The sequence below is a fragment of the Heptranchias perlo genome, chromosome X (assembly GCF_035084215.1).
Source record: "Heptranchias perlo isolate sHepPer1 chromosome X, sHepPer1.hap1, whole genome shotgun sequence".
In the NCBI taxonomy this organism is placed as follows: domain Eukaryota; kingdom Metazoa; phylum Chordata; class Chondrichthyes; order Hexanchiformes; family Hexanchidae; genus Heptranchias; species Heptranchias perlo.
This window is the reverse complement of record NC_090370.1, coordinates 27,683,345-27,692,227: the sequence shown is the minus strand read 5'-3', so window position 1 is coordinate 27,692,227 and position 8,883 is coordinate 27,683,345. Positions and strand designations below refer to the sequence as shown.

Genomic DNA, 8,883 nt, shown 5'->3' with positions numbered 1-8,883 from the left:
TCTTAGAGGGCTTGACAGGGTAGATGCTGTTTTCCCTCGCCGGAGAGTCTCGAAATAATGGTTATAATCACAAGATAAGGGGCCGGCCATTTAGTGCAGAGATTTCTTCACTGAGAGGGTTGCGAGCCATTGGAATTCTCTACCCGAGAGGGCTGTGGATGCTGAGCCATTGAATAGATTCAAAACTGAGATAGAAAGATTTGTGGACACTAAGGAATTCAAGGGATATGGGGATCGGTCGGGAAAGTGGAGTTGAAGTCGAAGATCAGCCATGACGTTATCAAATGGCGAAGCAGGCTCGAGGGACTGCATGGCCAACTCTTGCTCCTTTTGCTGATGTTGGTCCGCTGAAAAAGCAGAAGTTGCCAGCTGTTTTAAAACTTTTAGCCAGAACAGGGACTTGAACCCTGGACCCTCACATCACGACCTGTTTTAAAACTCTGATGCTCTACCAACTGAGCTATCCAGGCTCGTTGACAAGTTTGTTTCCATCATACAGGTTCATGTTGGGACTCTGAATTATCACTGTCGATGCCGAATTAGGGGGAGTATCCCTTTTGTGCAATTTTCAGCAACGTGTTGAGGAAAATCCTTGTTTCTGTTGAACATGATGTAAGAAACATGGACAGTGAACTCGTGATTTTGCAATTCTTCCTGTTTGTACAAAATGTCTTGTCATTCGTTAGCAGCAATTAAAAAAACACGTTACCCAATGGCTCAAAAGCTAAACTTGTTCCACACGGGAGCTGGAAAAGGCCTCTCAGCCGATCAACAATTGAAAGCTGAATAATTTCACCCGTTACACCGTGACACCAGGCAGCAGATTTGCCTCCTGAATTTTCCCTACACGACACTTCAAACCGATGAATACCTGCTTCACGGAAAGAAGAATTGTGTATTTTGGTCTTTAGATTTAAAGATCTGGTGTCGGCCGCTTTACCATTTCAGCTGTCGCCAATTGCCCCCTCTCCATTTATAAACAAATAAACTCGCCTGCTATTGATAGACGAGAGGCCAGAGGAGCCTCAGTGCCCACATAGGGACACGAAGAAGTCGATGCGTTATGGAACCGGTTCTACCTTGAACTCCGGTAAAAATGTTTAGAAGATTCAAATACTTTAGGTGAGGCTGAAACTCACTGCCTCGGCATTTCTCGAGCGTGTAACTTGTTGAAGTAACGCGCGCTGACCGATTGCTCCACGGTCTGTGTCCTGTAAGTCCTGAATTGAAGGGAAATTGACAAAGATAAAACAGTCTGAACCCCCAACAGAATGTGACGTGTAGCTGATAGATATTAATGAGGGGAGGTGAGACCTAATGCCGTCAATTGGCTCCGTGGCTTAGTTGGTTGAAGCGCCTATTCAGTAAACAAGAGATTCTGGGATCGACTCCCAGCGGTGCCTTTGTGAATTTATGACGTTTAGTGAATTTGAGCAGCAAAAACAGACAGTGCGGTGGTTGTACTTTATGCAGAAACACGGAACTGATCAGACCATCTCTTCAAAAATTTCCTTTGATGAGACAGACAGACATCTCATAGAATATGTGCTAACACGTTATTGTAAGGACACGTTCTTGTTTATGGGCTCGTTGAGGTCGGGGTATAATTCTCGATTCGAAGTTCATACCCCGGAGAAACCCTAATTTTGCCCTCGAATTTTGATCTTGAGCTGAGGTTCAGACATTTGCAAAGAGGGAAAAGAAGTTCCCAAATCACTCCACCTGAATCTCAAGCGCTTTCGGTAGAAGTTCAGTTCAAACAATCAGGGCTCCAAAGGACCCTCAATACCTGAACGTTCATTGAACGATCTTTCTTTGCAATTGCCTTCCACCCTGAAACCGCTCTGGGCTTTCATCTCACTGAAGCAGAGTGCGGCCGCTTTGTATCTGTGAGAATGTCGGTGACGAGGTTCGCTCTGATATTGATCGCTTTCAATTTTTAAGATCTCTCCAAGCGTCAGGGAAAAGAAACCGATAATCAAATTGTCCCTGTAAGTGATGAATTGAAGGGATTGGGGCTCCAAGCAGATATGGAAAATGCGCAGTGCAATCGAGTTCCAAATCCATCCTCCAGCCACTCGGCGATCATATTAACTGAACTTTACTCTGGCCCAGTGTCACCGCGCTGAAATCGAGTATTTCTCCGGCACGTTTCTCTTAACTTCATAGTTGCTGATTTAAGAGTGAAGACCGGCTCGTTGGATTTTCACTCCTGCAAGTTTCAACCATTCACTTTGGAAAAGTAAACTGACAGCAGACAGCAGACTTCAACCTCAAGGTTTATCTTAGTGAATTATTGGTTTAGCTGATGGCCCTTTTCACCTGTCTCGATAGCGCTATCGCTGAGCGCGAATGTTTGATTGTTCGAGCCCTTATTTTATTTTTCGTCAGGGTTCATCACCTCAACGTTCCAGGGTTTCAATGTGTGTTTTGTCTGCAAGAAAATGTACCGTGATCATTGCCAGCTGAGCAGGGCTGATAGTCCACCATTTACCCTGCGGTCGGAGAGCAGGCACATGAATCATACAAAGGAATGGAACATTGACTTCACGGAAATCACAATTCACCTGGACAAACAAGGCCCCGAAAGGCTGGTTCGCTGTGACATGGAGATTTCTGTAGTGAGCGAGACCAGACTGTTTCTATGTTCAGAGAATAAATGGCGCACCCTTTATGTTGGAAATACAAAGCGGTGGGAATTGTTGTCATAGCCCGATGCCTTTCGTGTTGTATCAGATGCTTCTTGTCGCTTTCATCTTGATCGCATAAACGGTTCGGGCGTCCCTGTGATAAACGGCGACGATTGCTTGTTATTGATAAATGTAACAACGGCTGCACCAGATTCCTGGCGTCAGAAGCACTGAACTTTTAATCACACTCTTAAGATAGTCTGTAAAATGATGAAATTTCATCACATGCGAAGCACAAAAGTCTTATTAAAGTTTTGACTGTCTCTCGGTAACCACGTCAGCATCTCCTTCCGACTGAAATAGAAAGTTATCGATTGATTAATGATGATTAAAACAAGGATTCAAATACGAAAAGGAATTAATTGTCTTCATGTGATTAATCGTCCATCACGATCCCTGGGTATGTCCTGTCCCACCGGCAGGACAGACCGACCAGAGGTGGCGGTACAGTGATGTACAGTCAGGAGGGAGTGGCCCTGGGAGTCCTCAACATTGACTCTGGACCCCATGAAATCTCATGGCATCAGGTCAAATATGGGCAAGGAAACCTCCGGCTGATTACCACGTACCGCCCTCCCTCAGCCGATGAATCAGTCCTCCTCCATGTTGAACACCACTTGGAGGAAGCACTGAGGGTAGCAAGGGCACAGAATGTACACTGGGTGGGGGACTTAAAGTCCATCACCACGAGTGGCTCGATAGCACCACGACTGACCGAGCTGGCCGAGTCCTGAAGGACATAGATGCCAGACTGGGCCTGCGGCAGGTGGTGAGCGAACCAACACGAGGAAAAACCTTCCTTGACCTCGCCCTCACCAATCGACCTGTCGGAAATGCATCTGTCCATGACAGTATTGGTAGGAGTGACCACCGCACAGTCCTTGTGGAGACAAAGTCCCGGCTTCGCACTGAGGACACCATCCAACGTGTTGTGTGGCACTACCACCGTGCTAAATGGGATAGATTCAGAACAGATCTAGCAACTCAAAACTGGGCATCCATGAGGCGCTGTGGGCCATCAGCAGCAGCAGAATTGTATTCCAGCACAATCTGTAACCTTATGTTCCGGCATTTTCCTCACTCTACCATTACCAACAAGCCAGGGGATCAACCCTGGTTCCATGAGGAGTGCAGAAGAGCATGCCAGGAGTAGCACCAGGCGTACCTAAAAATGAGGTGCCAACCTGGTGAAGCTACAACACAGGACTATATTCATGCTAAACAGTGGAAGCAACATGCTATGGACAGAGTGAAGCGATTCCACAACCAACGGATCAGGTCAAAGCTCTGCAGTCCTGCCACATCCAGTCGTGAATGGTGGTGGACAATTAAACAACTAACGGGAGGAGGAGGCTCTGCAAACATCCCCATCCACAATGATGGCGGTGTCCAGCACGTGAGTGCAAAAGACAAGGCTGAAGCGTTTGCAACGATCTTAAGCCAGAAGTGCCGAGTGGATGATCCATCTCGGCCTCCTCCCGATATCCCCACCATCACAGAAGCCCGTCTTCAGCCATTTCGATTCACTCCACGTGATATCAAGAAACGGCTGAGTGCACTGAATAAAGCAATGACGAAGGACCCCAAAAACATCCCGGCTGTAGTGTTGAAGTCTTGTGCTCCAGAACTAGCTGCGCCTCAAGCCAAGCTGTTCCAGTACAACCGGAAGACTGGCATATACCCGACAATGTGGAAAATTGCCCAGGTATGTCCTGTCCACAAAAAGAGGACAAATCCAATCGGGCCAATTACCGCCTCAATCATCAGCAAAGTGATGGAACGTGTCGTCGACAGTGCTATCAAGCGGCTCTTACTCACCAATAACCTGCTCACAGATGCTCAGTTCAGGTTCCACCAGAACTACTCGGCTCCAGGCCTCATTACAGCCTTGGTCCAAACATGGAGAAAAGGGCTGAATTCCAGAGGTGAGGTGAGAGTGACTGCCCTTGACATCAAGGCAGCATTTGACCGAGTGTGGCACCAATGAGCCCTCGTAAAATTGATGTCAATGGGAATCAGGGGAAAAACTCTCCAGTGGCTGGAGTCATACCTAGCAGAAAGGAAGATGGTAGTGGTTGTTGGAGGCCAATCTTCTCAGCCCCAGGACATTGCTGCAGGAGTTCCTCAGGGCAGTGTCCTGGGCCCAACCATCTTCAGCTGCTTCATCAATGAACGTCCCTCCAACATAAGGTCATAAATGGGGATGTTCTCTGATGATTGCACAGTGTTCAGTTCCATTCGTAACCCCTCAAATAATGAAGCAGTCCGAGCCCGCATGCAGCAAGACCTGGAAAACATCCAGGCTTTGGCTCATAAGTGCCAAGTAACATTTGCGCCAGACAAGTGCCAGGCAGTGGCCATCTTCAACAGGAGAGTGTCTAACCACCTCCCCTTGACATTCAACGGCATTACCATTGCTAAATTCCCCACCATCAACATCCTGGGTGTCACCATTGACCAGAAACTTAACTGGACCAGCCGTATAAATATTGTGGCCACAAGAGCAGGTCAGAGGCTGGGTATTCTGCGGCGAGTCACTCACCTCCTGACTCCCCAAAGCCTTTCCACCATCTACAAGGCACAAGTCAGGAGTTTGATGGAATACTCTCCACTTGCCTGGATAAGTGCAGCTTCCACAACACTCAGGAAGCTCGACACCATCCAGGACAAAGCAGCCCGCTTGATTGGCATCCCATCCACCATCCTAAACATTCACTGCCTTCACCACCAGCACACCGTGGCTGCAGTGCGTACCATCCATCGGATGCACTGCAGTAGCTCGCCAAGGCTTCTTCGACAGCATCTCCCAAACCCGTGACCTCTACACCCAGAAGGACAAGAGCAGCAGGCACATGGGAACAACACCACCTGCACGTTCCCCTCCAAGTCACAAACCATCCCGACTTGGAAATATATCGCCGTTCCTTCATCGTCGCTGGGTCAAAATCCTGGAACTCCCTTCCTAACAGCACTGTGGGAGAACCGTCACCACACGGACTGCAGCGGTTCAAGACGGCGGCCCACCACCACCTTCTCAAGGGCAATTAGGGATGGGCAAGAAATGCCGGCCTCGCCAGCGACGCCCACATCCCATGAACGAATAAAAAAAAAAGTTCATAACTCTTGTTAAAGTTAATTCCCTGACCCGGAATCCAATCACGCGGCGGTGAAAGCGCCGAAACCTCACCACCATTCCACCGGGGAGCTCACAACATTCCGCACCAGGCACTGTGGAACTGATAACATTTATTTTTCTTTCACTCTTTCGTGATTCATTCAGCTCTGTGTTTATTCTCAGGCCTCTTACCTCGCCTTTCTTTTCAACATCTGACTGTGGATATTCATCTGGTCAAATATGAATAATGTACAATATCAGCTGAGTTGGACCTTTACTTTTCCGACCGTCTCAGTCTTTCTATCTTAAACCTTCTCTGCTGGTGTTGCAGGTTCGATCAGCATTTGCCGTTCAAGGAAGCCTGAGAAGTCCACGAGGGGAAAACACAGAGAGTCAAGAGACAGAGACAGGGAGAGATAGAGAGATGAAAGGATAGAAAAAATAGAATAAATGTCAAGTTCTGCGAACGAGCAGAATTTAAGGTGGATCTTTGGAAAGATTCCTTCACGTGACTTAAAATCGTGCTTCAGACCATTGGGCAGCCGATTAAAAGCACTTGCCGCGCTGGACTATCTCTCTGAGATTGAAATGCAGTCAGTTAGCTCCAGTTCACATTTATTTGAGCTTTAAACAGTAGCGCTGCGAGCAAGATTCAAAGTTGCCAAGGAAAACACGGTTAGATTTTAAGTGGAACGCCTGAACCATGCGACCATCACAGCTGCAAGCGAATGCTTCCGCACGGCTGTGGATCAGAATGCGGAGAGTTATCACAGGAGATATGTGACACTGTATGTTGTTTCATACCGGTTTGCAGCTGGAGACATGCAGACAGTTACCGCGCGGACATTGCTGGTTCAGTGGTGGAATTCTCGTTTTCCATGCGAGAGGCCCGGTTTTGGATCTCGGCCAATGGAGCAGCATTTTCATTCTGTTCCGATGAAATCGCGTGAATTGGGTTAAATTGATATTCAGCTTCAATCTGCGCACCATCTTGAGACATTCTGTTTTATCCATGTGCGTTCCGTCAATAAACCCTCTGCATTCTGTCCTCTGGAGCTCAAACAGGCTTTGGAATTCTGGAGAATTTATTTCTTAACTCTAACCAAATAGATTCTGTCCTTAACCCTTCCAGTATATCCTCTCTCTCCGGCACGGCAATATTCACTTTAATCAATACTGAACACCTTGTATCTAGGAATATTTAAAACCCAAGGTAAAAGTAGGTTCCTGAGAGGCTGAGGCAGGAGAAATTATAACGGGAATCAGGAAATGGCAGAGACGTTAAGCAAATATTTTGTATCCGTCTTGACAGCAGAAGACACTAAAAGCTTACCGGAAATAGTGAGGAACCAAGGGGGTAATGAGAGTGAGGAACATAATTTAATTAATATCAATAGATATTGATGGCATTTGATTAAAAGCCAATAAATCCCCTGAACCTGGTGGCCTACATCCAAGGGTTAGCAAAAAAGCGTACGAAATAGGAGCAGGAGTAGGCCATACGGTCCCTCAAGCCTGCTCTGCCAGTCAATCAGATCATGGCTGATTTTCGACCTCAACTCCACTTTCCTGCCTGATCCCCATATCCCTTGATTCCCCTGGATTCCAAAAATCTATCTAGCTCAGCCTTGAACATATTCAACGACTCAGCATCCATAGCCCTCTGGGTTAGAGAATTCCAAAGATTCATCCTCATATCAGTCTGAACTGCCCGATCTCTTATCCAGCGAATATGCCCCTCTAGTTCTAGACTCTCCAATCAGGGAAAACAATCTCTCAGCCGCTACCCTCTCAAGCCCCCTCAGAATTTTATATTATTCAATGAGATGACCTCTCATTCTTCTAAACTCCAGAGAGCATAGGCCCATTCTACTCAACCTGTCCTCATAAGACAACCCTCTCATCACAGGAATTAATCTAGTGAACCTTCGTTATACCGCCTCTAAGGCGTGTAAATCCTTTCTTAGATAAGAAGACCAAAACTGTACGCAGTACTCCAGGTGAGGCCTCATCAAAGCACGGTACAATTGGAATAGGACTTCCTTACTCCTGTACTCCAACCCCCTTGCAATAAAGGCAAACATTCCATTTGCTTTCCTAATTGCTTGCTGTACCTGCATGCTAACTTTTTGTGTTTCTTGTACGAGTCTCTCTGAATACCAACATTTACCAGTTCCTCAACATTTAAAAATATTCTGTTTTTATATTGTTCCTACCAAAGTGAATAACCTGATATTTCTCCACATTATACTCCATCTGCCACCTTCTTGCCCACTCACTTAACCTGTCGATATCCCCTTGTAGACTCGTTGTGTCCTCCTCACAGCTAACTTTCCCTCCTAGATTTGTATCGACAGCAAACTTGGAAACATTGCACTCGGTCCCTTCATCCAAGTCATTAATATATGTAATCAGATGGATGTACAGACAGACAGACAGGCAAACAGAGAGACAGACCTAATTTGTCAGTAATAATTTTAAACAGCTTCTGGATCGGTCCCTTCCTTTAATCCTGTACAGCAGCAGTGACAATAACTTTGTGTATTTGAGAGTTGAGCCGAATCCGAGTCAGTTCCCCGATCCCCAGGAGAAATTCCCTAATTCCTGGGCACTTTGTGTTAAACAGAAATTAGCAGCAAGAAATGTTATTAATGGGAGCAGTGGGACTGAGAAATGCTTTTACAGCCGGCACCCTGTAAAACAGAGCTCCAAGTATCGGTTTAAATAAAGTCCTGAACTGACGGAGCGGAGGACTGATGAGGATTGAATTAAATACTAATTCACTGAATCTAAACAAGGTTTAAAGAAGTGAAACTGTCAGGAGTGGGATTCCTGAGCCTGTGTTTGAGCTGAAACTGGATAGGTCCCGTTCAGTGAAGAGAGGCCAGCAGGCGGCTCTCAGACAGGGCTCAGGCCGGGATCGGCACTTCGCCGCCGTTCGCGGCTGGATGAGAGAGCGGGGCTCTGCGCTATTGTTGCTGCTTCAGCCTCAAAGAGACCCTGTGGCGTTCGGAACCGATCTCCCTCCTATGGATCCGGCTACAAATGCCCGCTGTCGACCTCGTGGCGCAATGGTAG

At 46.9% G+C, this 8,883-nt stretch overlaps 1 non-coding gene across 1 annotated transcript; it reads right to left on the bottom strand.

Annotated features, from left to right (window-relative positions):
- Positions 1 to 385: 385 nt before the first annotated feature.
- trnak-uuu (transfer RNA lysine (anticodon UUU)) lies at positions 386 to 470 on the bottom strand. Its single transcript is given in 2 exon segments — positions 386 to 421; positions 434 to 470. It is a non-coding gene; the product is annotated as a tRNA-Lys (tRNA).
- Between the last annotated feature and the right edge of the window lie 8,413 nt (positions 471 to 8,883).